Raw genomic sequence first — 11490 nt, 5'->3', positions numbered from 1 at the left:
CTCCGCAAACAAGGTCACAAAGCCTCAAAGATGGATCGCTAATGTCGGTTACAGTGACTCTTCCACAAGGGCTCCACCTACTGGACTGGAGGACCACTCGCTCCTGATTTCAACTGAACTTCAGAATCAGGGCTTTATAACAAGTACCTAGCATTAAAATTCCTGATCACACAACCACAGCAGGTTGCAAACTACTTTCAAGGCAAACTTGATCACATTCTCAAACCAAGGTTTGTAAATGAGGCTATTTAAAACAAAACTAAGTACAAATTTAGAAAACTGAAAGAATTATTCCTTCTACAGTTACTATTCAATAGTAACTCAAGAAATTCCATGTCGTGCCACTTGTGCAAACTCATCTTTGCAAGCAAGTAATCCAGGAAAAATAGATTGGATATTAAAAATAGAGTTAAATTTGTAGTTCCATAGAGTTTAATGGTTGCCACTAAAACTAATGAAAATCAACAGATCCTTGAAATGATTACACAGGTATATTTAAAACGTTTGACTCACAGGCCCTTCACACTTGAAAGTATTTTTAAAAAAATAGAAAATACAGTTATTTCATACTGGTTTCTTCTGCACTGAAAATTGACAAATGGCTGAAAGTTTCCTAAAAAAGAGCAATTGAGTTCGAATTGAATTCAAGACTTACAGCAATTGGACTTATAGAATAGAATGTTTTAAGCATAGCTCTACATTCGTAACAGAAAATGTTGCGTTGCATGACATAAAACTCCTATTATTATAAATTGACCATTTATCCAATTTCCATGATCAAAATCACAAAAGATATACATACTACACATGAATACTGCTACTATGAAATAATTTTGTACAACTGTTTACATAAAATCATGAGCAGAAGTTGATGGATAATAGTTAAAAGTGTAGCAGGACAGAAAGCTAAATAAAAATAATCAAAGAGACTGCAGTTAAAAAGCTTAAACAGCATAAGCACACTACAAGAATTCATCATTGTATTTTAACAAGAGCCCTCTTGAGATTCTGGGTACTGCCTGTGTGGAGTTTGCAAGTTCTCCCTGTGTCTGCGTGAGTTTTCTCCGGGTGCTCCGGTTTCCTCCCACAAGCCAAAAGACTTGCAGGTTGGTAGGTAAATTGGCCATTATAAATTGCCCCTAGTATAGGTAGGTGGTAGGGAAATATAGGGACGGATAGGAATATGGGATTAGTGTAGGATTAGTATAAATGGGTGGTTGATGGTCGGCACAGACTTGGTGGGCCAAAGGGCCTGTTTCAGTGCTGTATCTCTAAACGAAACGCAAAAATATAGGTAGAGGAGATAAGCCTATTCCCCTCAACAAGGACAGATACAAACCAGCTACTATTTTCCCCATCAAAGACAGTTTCTTCTAATCTCACAAAGGAAGTGACATTTATTTCTCCCAATTCTCAAAACCCGTAACTGCTGCCTTCCGTGTTGTTTTAGTCGCTGTGAGGCAACTATGGAGTGACCTCTCCATGGCGCAATAATCAAGAGTGCCAAGCCTGCTATACTCTCAGCACTACATGAACTGCTATGCCTGTGCTGGGACGAGGGAGCAGTACCCCAGGACATGCGCGATGCCAACATCATCACCCTCTATAAAAACAAAGGTGACCGCGGTGACTGCAACAACTACCGTGGAATCTCCCTGCTCAGCATAGTGGGGAAAGTCTTTGCTCGAGTCGCTCTGAACAGGCTCCAGAAGCTGGCCGAGCGCGTCTACCCTGAGGCACAGTGTGGCTTTCGTGCAGAGAGATCGACTATTGACATGCTGTTCTCCCTTCGTCAGATACAGGAGAAATGCCGTGAACAACAGATGCCCCTCTACATTGCTTTCATTGATCTCACCAAAGCCTTTGACCTCGTCAGCAGACGTGGTCTCTTCAGACTACTAGAAAAGATCGGATGTCCACCAAAGCTACTAAGTATCATCACCTCATTCCATGACAATATGAAAGGCACAATTCAACATGGTGGCTCCTCATCAGAGCCCTTTCCTATCCTGAGTGGTGTGAAACAAGGCTGTGTTCTCGCACCCACACTTTTTGGGATTTTCTTCTCCCTGCTGCTTTCACATGCGTTCAAATCCTCTGAAGAAGGAATTTTCCTCCACACAAGATCAGGGGGCAGGTTGTTCAACCTTGCCCGTCTAAGAGCGAAGTCCAAAGTACGGAAAGTCCTCATCAGAGAACTCCTCTTTGCTGACGATGCTGCTTTAACATCTCACACTGAAGAATGCCTGCAGAGTCTCATCGACAGGTTTGCGTCTGCCTGCAATGAATTTGGCCTAACCATCAGCCTCAAGAAAACGAACATCATGGGGCAGGATGTCAGAAATGCTCCATCCATCAATATTGGCGACCACGCTCTGGAAGTGGTTCAAGAGTTCACCTACCTAGGCTCAACTATCACCAGTAACCTGTCTCTAGATGCAGAAATCAACAAGCGCATGGGTAAGGCTTCCACTGCTATGTCCAGACTGGCCAAGAGAGTGTGGGAAAATGGCGCACTGACACGGAACACAAAAGTCCGAGTGTATCAGGCCTGTGTCCTCAGTACCTTGCTCTACGGCAGCGAGGCCTGGACAACGTATGCCAGCCAAGAGCGACGTCTCAATTCATTCCATCTTCGCTGCCTTCGGAGAATACTTGGCATCAGGTGGCAGGACTATATCTCCAACACAGAAGTCCTTGAAGCGGCCAACACCCCCAGCTTATACACACTACTGAGTCAGCGGCGCTTGAGATGGCTTGGCCATGTGAGCCGCATGGAAGATGGCAGGATCCCCAAAGACACATTGTACAGCGAGCTCGCCACTGGTATCAGACCCACCGGCCGTCCATGTCTCCGTTATAAAGACGTCTGCAAACGCGACATGAAATCGTGTGACATTGATCACAAGTCGTGGGAGTCAGTTGCCAGCATTCGCCAGAGCTGGCGGGCAGCCATAAAGACAGGGCTAAATTGTGGCGAGTCGAAGAGACTTAGTAGTTGGCAGGAAAAAAGACAGAGGCGCAAGGGGAGAGCCAACTGTGCAACAGCCCCAACAAACAAATTTCTCTGCAGCACCTGTGGAAGAGCCTGTCACTCCAGAATTGGCCTTTATAGCCACTCCAGGCGCTGCTTCACAAACCACTGACCACCTCCAGGCGCGTATCCATTGTCTCTCGAGATAAGGAGGCCCAAAAGAAAGAAAGAAGAAATTCTCAAAAGTAATGGTGTAAAACTATAAAATATCTACATATTTTCCTCCTCCATTTTCAACCATGATTGACTTTTTTTCCAAAGTGACATCGCCCTGGCTCAGCAGAAAAGCAAAGGTCCTATAATACTGATTTTTCACTAATCAAGGGTTTTCTGTTCCCTGGGATCTTCAATCCCATTCTTGACTTGAAATGTACACACCCTTTTATTAAAAATCTACATAATGTTCTTTTTTCTAGAAACTACTCTAGATTCATATTATTCTGTGGGAAAAAATATTCATTCTCATTGTAGGAAGGATGTACAATACAGGAAAAGCAGATAGTAATTTTACACCTTGGGAAAGTGAACTGGAGGATTTTTTTTATTATTCTTTCATGGGATATGGGCATCGCTGGCAAGGCCAGCATTTGTTGCCCATCCCTCATTGTGCTTGACAATTGAGTGCCTTGCTACGCCATTTCACAGGGCATTTAAGAGTCAACCACATTGCTGTGGGTCTGGAGTCACATGTAGGCCAGACCAGGTAAGGACATTAGTGAACCAGATGTGTTTTTATGACGATCAAACGCACCATTACTGAGACTAGCTTTCAACTTAAAAACTATCATACGTAGCAAAATCAGGGGAATTACTTTGAATAAAACAAGCCACCAAGGTTTTGTTCCTCTGTCAATAAATAATGACTTTCTTCCTAAAAGTAGTCTTGTGCAAGGATGCACAACAAGTCAATGTTCGGTTGTGGGTAAAATGTTGGAAAAGGTTATAAGAGACAGGATTTATAATCATCTTGAAAAGAATAAGTTCATTAGCGATAGTCAGCACGGTTTTGTGATGAGTAGGTCGTGCCTCACAAACCTTATTGAGTTTTTCGAGAAGGTGACCAAACAGGTGGATGAGGGTAATGCAGTGGATGTGGTGTATATGGATTTCAGTAAGGCGTTTGATAAGGTTCCCCATGGTAGGCTATTGCAGAAAATACGGAAGTATGGGGTTGAAGGTGATTTAGAGCTTTGGATCAGAAATCGGCTAGCTGAAAGAAGACAGAGGGTGGTGGTTGATGGCAAATGTTCATCCTGGAGTTTAGTTACTAGTGGTGTACCGCAAGGATCTGTTTTGGGGCCACTGCTGTTTGTCATTTTTATAAATGACCTGGAAGAGGGTGTAGAAGGGTGGGTTAGTAAATTTGCGGATGACACGAAGGTCGGTGGAGTTGTGGATAGTGCCGAAGGATGTTGTAGGGTACAGAGGGACATAGATAGGCTGCAGAGCTGGGCTGAGAGATGGCAAATGGAGTTTAATGCGGAAAAGTGCGAGATGATTCACTTTGGAAGGAGTAACAAGAATGCAGTGTACTGGGCTAATGGGAAGATTCTTGGTAGTGTAGATGAACAGAGAGATCTTGGTGTCCAGGTACATAAATCCCTGAAGGTTGCTACCCAGGTTAATAGGGCTGTTAAGAAGGCATATGGTGTGTTAGCTTTTATTAGTAGGGGGATCGAGTTTCGGAGCCACGAGGTCATGCTGCAGCTGTACAAAACTCTGGTGAGACCGCACCTGGAGTATTGCGTGCAGTTCTGGTCACCGCATTATAGGAAGGATGTGGAAGCTTTGGAAAGGGTGCAGAGGAGATTTACTAGGATGTTGCCTGGTATGGAGGGAAGGTCTTACGAGGAAAGGCTGAGGGACTTGAGGTTGTTTTCGTTGGAGAGAAGGAGGAGGAGAGGTGACTTAATAGAGACATATAAGATAATCAGAGGGTTAGATAGGGTGGATAGTGAGAGTCTTTTTCCTCGGATGGTGATGGCAAACACGAGGGGACATAGCTTTAAGTTGAGGGGTGATAGATATAGGACAGATGTCAGAGGTAGTTTCTTTACTCAGAGAGTAGTAGGGGCGTGGAATGCTCTGCCTGCAACAGTAGTAGACTCGCCAACTTTAAGGGCATTTAAGTGGTCATTGGATAGACATATGGATGAAAATGGAATAGTGTAGGTCAGATGGTTTCACAGGTCGGCGCAACATCGAGGGCCGAAGGGCCTGTACTGCGCTGTAATGTTCTAATTCTAATTCTAATGTAGTCAGGGCCAAAGAATGGCACTAAATCAGAAATTAACAGAACTGAAATCATCAGCCAAGGTAAGCCCATTTACAAGCACTTTTTTCTCAAATAGATCAGCAAAGTATCTATGTGTTGCCATAATAAAAACAAGAAATGCTGGAAATACTCAGCAGGTCTGGCAGCATCTGTGGAGAGAGAAACTCAGTTCCCAAGAAGGGTCACTGACCCGAAACGTTAACTCTGCTTCTCTCTCCACAGATGCTGCCAGACCTGCTGAGTATTTCCAGCATTTCTTGTTTTTATTTCAGATTTCCAGCATCCGCGGTATTTTGCTTTTATTTTTATGTGTTGCCATGCACTGTTATAAATTAATTGCTGCTCCATACAAAGCACAAAGATAAGGCTGAAGGACTTGCAACAATCTTCAGCCAGAAGTGCCAAGTCGATGATCCATCTCGGTCTCCTCCTGAAGTCCCCAAAATCAGATATGCCAGATTTCAGCCAATTCGATTCACTCCACATGATATCAAGAAATGACTGAAGGTACTGGATACTGCAAAGGCTATGGGCCCTGACAACATAAATCCCCAGGGCCTGACCATGTGTATCCTAGCATGCTATGGGAAGCAAGGGAGGAGATTGCTGGGGCCCTGGCAGAGAATTTTGTATCATCGTTAGCTACGGGTGAGGTACCAGAGACTGGAGGATAGTTAATGTTGTGCCTTTATTTAAGAAGGGCAGCAGGGATAAGGCAGGGAACTACAGGCCAGTGAGCCTTACATCAGTGGTGGGAAAGTTATTGGAAGGGATTCTGAGAGACAGGATTTATATGCATTTGGAAAGGCATGGTCTGATTAGAGATAGTCAGCATGACTTTGTGCGTGGGAAATCATGTCTCATGAATTTTATTGAGTTTTTTGAGGAGGTGACCAAGAGGATTGACGAGGGCAGGGCAATAGACGTTGTCTACATGGACCTTAGCAAGGCCTTTGACAAGATCCCGCATGGTAGACTGGTCCAGAAGGTTCGAACACATGGGCTCCAGGGTGAGCTAGCCAATTGGATACAAAAATTGGCTTGGTGATAAGAGACAGAGGGTGGTAGTGGAGGATTGTTTTCCAGATTGGAGGCCTGTGACCAGTGGTGTGCCGCAGGGATTGGTGCTGGGCCCTCTGTTGTTTGTCATATATATTAATGACTTGTATGTGAATGTAGGGGGCATGATTAGTAAGTTTTCAGATGACACCAAAATTGGTGGTATAGTGGACAGTGAAGAAGGTTGTCTAAGGTTACAACAGGATATAGATCAACTGGGAAAGTGGGCAAGGGATTGACAAATGGAATTTAATCCAGACAAGTGTGAAGTGATGCATTTTGGGAAGATAAACCAGGGCAGAACATATACAGTGAATGGCCGGGCCCTGGGGAGTGTTGTTGAGCAGAGACACCTTGGGATGCAAGTACATAGTTCCCTGAAAGTGGCAACACAGGTAGACAGGGTGGTGAAGAAGGCATATGGCATGCTTGCCTTCATCGGCCAAGGCATTGAGTACAAGAGTTGGGACGTCATGTTACAGTTGTACATAACGTTGGTTAGGCTGCATTTGGAGTACTGTGTGCAGTTCTGGTCGCCACACTACAGGAAAGATGAGACTAAGCTAGAGAGAGTGCAGAAAAGATTCACAAGGATGTTGCCTGGTTTGGAGGGCTTGAGTTGTAAAGAGAGATTGGATAGGCTGTTTCCCATGGTAGGGGTGAGTAAAACTAGAGGGCATAGATTTAAGGTGAGAGGGAGGAGGTTTAAAGGGGATCAAAGGGGTAGTTTTTCACACAAAGAATAGTGGGTATCTGGCATGAGCTGCCTGAGGAGGTGGTGGAGGCAGGAACAGTAGCAACATTTAAGAGGCATCTGGACTGGTACTTGAATGAGCAAGGCATAGAGGGATATGGAATTAATGCAGGCAAGTGGGATTAGTATAGATATGCATTATGGCCGGCATGGACGCGGTGGGCCGAAGGGCCTGTTTCTATGCTGTTCAACTCTATGATTCTAACATTCCGCTAGAGTACTGAAGACTTGTGCTCCAGAACTAGCCACGGCCCTAGCCAAGCTATTCCAGTACAGCTACAAAACTGGCAACTACCCGACATTGTGGAAAATTGCCCAGGTAAGTTCTGTACACAAAAAGCAGGACAAATCCAACCCAGCCAATTACCGCCCCATCAGTCTACTATCCATCATCAGTAAAGTGATGGAAAGTATCATCAATAGTGCTATCAAGTGGCACTTGCTTAGCTATAATCTGCTCAGATGCTCAGTTTGGGTTCCACCAGGGCCACTCAGCTCCAGACCTCAAACATGGTTCAAGCATGGACAAAAGAGCTGAACTCCAGAAGTGAGGTGAGAGTGACTGCCCTTGATATCAAGGCAGCATTTGATCAAGTATGGCATCAAGGAGGCTTAGCAAAACTGGAGTCACTGGGAATCAGGTGGGAAATTCTCCGCTGGTTGGAGTCATACCTAGTGCAGAGAAAGATGGTTGTGGTTGTTGGAGGTCAATCATCTCAGGTCCAGGATATCACTGCAGGAGTTCCTCAGTGTAGTGTCCTAGGCCCAACCATCTTCAGCTGCTTCATCAATGACCTTCTTTCAATAATAAGGTCAGAAGTGGGGATGTTCACTGATGATTGCACAATGTTCAGCACCATTCGTGACTCCTCAAATACTGAAGCAGTCCGTATAGAAATGTAGCAAGACCTGGACAATATCCAGGCTTGGACTGATAAGTGGCAAGTAAGGTTGGCGCCACACAAGTGCCAGGCAATGACTATCTCAAACAAGAGAGAATCTAATCATCTCCCCTTGACATTCAATGGCATTACAATTACTGAATCCTCCACTATCAACATCCTGGGGGCTACCATTGACCAGAAACTGAACTGGAGTACCATATAAATACCGTGACTACAAGAGCAGGTCAGTGGCTAGGAATTCTGTGGTGAGTAACTCACCTCCTGACTGCCCAAAGCCTGTCCACCATCTACAAGGCACAAGTGTGATGGAATAATCTCCACTTGCCTGGATGGGTGCAACTCCAACAACACTCAAGAAGCTTGACACCATCCAGGAAAAAGCAGCCTGCTTGATTGGCACCCCATCCACAAACATTCACTCCCTCCACCACCGATGCACAGTGGCAGCAGTGTGTACTGTGTACAAGATACACTGCTCCTCAGACAGCACCTTCCAAACCTGTGACCTCTACTAACTAGAAGAACAAGGGCAGCAGATGCATGGGGACACCACCACCTGCAAGTTCCCCTCCAAGTCACACACCATCCTGTCTTGATACTATATCGCCGTTCCTTCACTGTCGCTGGGTCAAAATCCTGGAACTCCCTTTCTAACAGCACTGTGGGTGTACCTACACTCCAAGGACTGCAGCGGTTCAAGAAGGCAGCTCACCACCACCTTCTCAAGGGCAATTAGGGATGGGCAATAAATGCTGTCCTAGCCAGCAATGCCCATATCCCATGAACGAATACAAATAAAGCTCAGAATACCTTACCAGAATGCCAGAATTGTATCACAGATGCCATGAAATAGAAGAGTACCAATTCCAATTGCAATTTATCTCAAACTTTTGGCATGTTGACATCGTAGAAAAACATTCACAGATGCACAGAATGGTGCTGTAGCAGGGGCATTATGCCACTATGTGCTCCTGACACCTCCAATATCTCAACATTACCTACTAAAATAAAAGCAAAATACTGCGGATGCTGGAAATCTGAAACAAAAACAAGAAATGCTGGATTCACTCAGCAGGTCTGGCAGCATCTGTGGAAAGAGAAGCAGAGTTAACGTTTCGGGTCAGTGACCCTTCTTCGGAACTGACAAATATTAGAAAAGTCACAGATTATAAACAAGTGAGGTGGGGGTTGGGCAAGAGATAACAAAGGAGAAGGTGCAGATTGGACCAGGCCACATAGCTGACCAAAAGGTCACGAAGCAAAGGCAAACAATATGTTAATGGTGTGTTGAAAGACAAAGCATTAGTACAGATTAGGTGTGAATATACTGAATATTGAACATCAGCAAGTGCAAACCTGAAGAAAAACAACCTGAAAAAAACAGTGGGTAAGCAAACTGAACAAACTAAGATGAAATGAAATAAATGCAAAAAAAGATTGTAAAAAATGTAAAAAGGAATGCAAAAAAAAAAGGAAGAAAAAATAACTAAAAATGACTAAAAATGAAAGTAAAGTGGGGGGCTGTCATGCTCTGAAATTATTGAACTCAATGTTCAGTCCGGCAGGCTGTAGTGTGCCTAATCGGTAGATGAGATGCTGTTCCTCGAGCTTGCGTTGATGTTCACTGGAACACTGCAGCAATCCCAGGACAGATGCTCACATCTCTGTCCTGGGATTGCTGCAGTGTTCCAGTGAACATCAACGCAAGCTCGAGGAACAGCATCTCATCTACCGATTAGGCACACTACAGCCTGCCGGACTGAACATTGAGTTCAATAATTTCAGAGCATGACAGCCCCCCACTTTACTTTCATTTTTAGTCATTTTTAGTTATTTTTTCTTCCTTTTTTTTTTGCATTCCTTTTTACATTTTTTACAATCTTTTTTTGCATTTATTTCATTTCATCTTAGTTTGTTCAGTTTGCTTACCCACTGTTTTTTTCAGGTTGTTTTTCTTCAGGTTTGCACTTGCTGATGTTCAATATTCAGTATATTCACACCTAATCTGTACTAATGCTTTGTCTTTCAACACACCATTAACATATTGTTTGCCTTTGCTTCATGACCTTTTGGTCAGCTATGTGGCCTGGTCCAATCTGCACCTTCTCCTTTGTTATCTCTTGCCCAACCCCCACCTCACTTGTTTATAATCTGTGACTTTTCTAATATTTGTCAGTTCCGAAGAAGGGTCACTGACCCGAAACGTTAACTCTGCTTCTCTTTCCACAGATGCTGCCAGACCTGCTGAGTGAATCCAGCATTTCTTGTTTTTGTTTCTCAACATTACCTCTCTGCTTACAGGACAAGGTGGTACAATACAGATTGGAGCAGACCAGAACCAGCTGCTTCTGTTTGCCCTGGTGAATGAAGCATCAATGACTGGCCTGATACAACTGTGCACCCAGATTGATTGATGTTGCAGTTATCCCCCAGTGCCGGTCATAAGGAGCAGGATGGATAGAAGTTGAAGGAAGCTGTGGTCTTGACAGCCACTGGCAGTGCTGTTCCTGCTCCAGAGATTGCCAGCAGATTAGCTTGTGTAAATGGCACAACTCCTTTACTGCCACCCTGCTGAACTTTAGGCTGTGATGTCAGGCTTCTTCTGACAATCCCTGATTGTCCCTTTCTTCTTGAATCTCCATAAAACACAGAAACAGAGGAATGCAGAGGAAGATGCACCCATTTTCACCACCTTGGTGGCGGCAATGAATTGCTACTTTTAAGAAGAGACTACTTCCTGAGAAAACAGGACATTCCTGCCCTTCAGCAGGCATGTTATTAACCTTGTGTTATAAAATCATAGAATCATACAACATAGGAGGTGCCCATCTGGCTCATTGTGCCTGTACTGGTTCTTTGAAAGAATTAGTCCCACTCCCCTGCCCTTTCCCCATAGACCTGCTATTTTCCCCCTTCAAATATTTATCTAATTCCCTTTTCAAAGTTACTGCTGAATCTGCTTCCACCACCCATTCAGGCAACGCACTCCAGATCATAACAACTTGCTGCGTTAAACAAAATTCTCCTCATCTCCTGTCCGGATATGAAGTGTGAGAATTTTGAAATTGACACAATTAAGTCTTTTGGCTCATGTGAGCTTGGAGATGGCGATGGGAGAGTGAGCCTTTGTGGAGGCCTGTCGTGTTTTAGATGAGTTGAAGCTTGTGGAGGGTCAAGGCAGGGTGGGCAACTAGAAGCTTATTAGAGGAATTGAGCTTTGAGCTGATGGCATGGACTAGGGTTGTGGATTAAGGAAATTGGCCAAAGCACCAGAGCTGAGATGAGGAAAATGTATTTTATGCTACAACAACTATAACAACTTGTATTTATATAGTGCCTTTAACATCATAAAATGTCCCAAGATGCATTATAAAACAAAATATTACACTGAGCCACATAAGGAGATAATAGGGCAGATGACCAAAAGCTTGGTCAAAGAGGTATGTTTTGAGGAGGATCCTAA

Source organism: Heterodontus francisci, chromosome 25, assembly GCF_036365525.1.
Source record: "Heterodontus francisci isolate sHetFra1 chromosome 25, sHetFra1.hap1, whole genome shotgun sequence".
Taxonomy (NCBI): Eukaryota; Metazoa; Chordata; class Chondrichthyes; order Heterodontiformes; family Heterodontidae; genus Heterodontus; species Heterodontus francisci.
The sequence above is the reverse complement of the archived record's forward strand: the minus strand, read 5'-3'. Positions refer to the sequence as shown.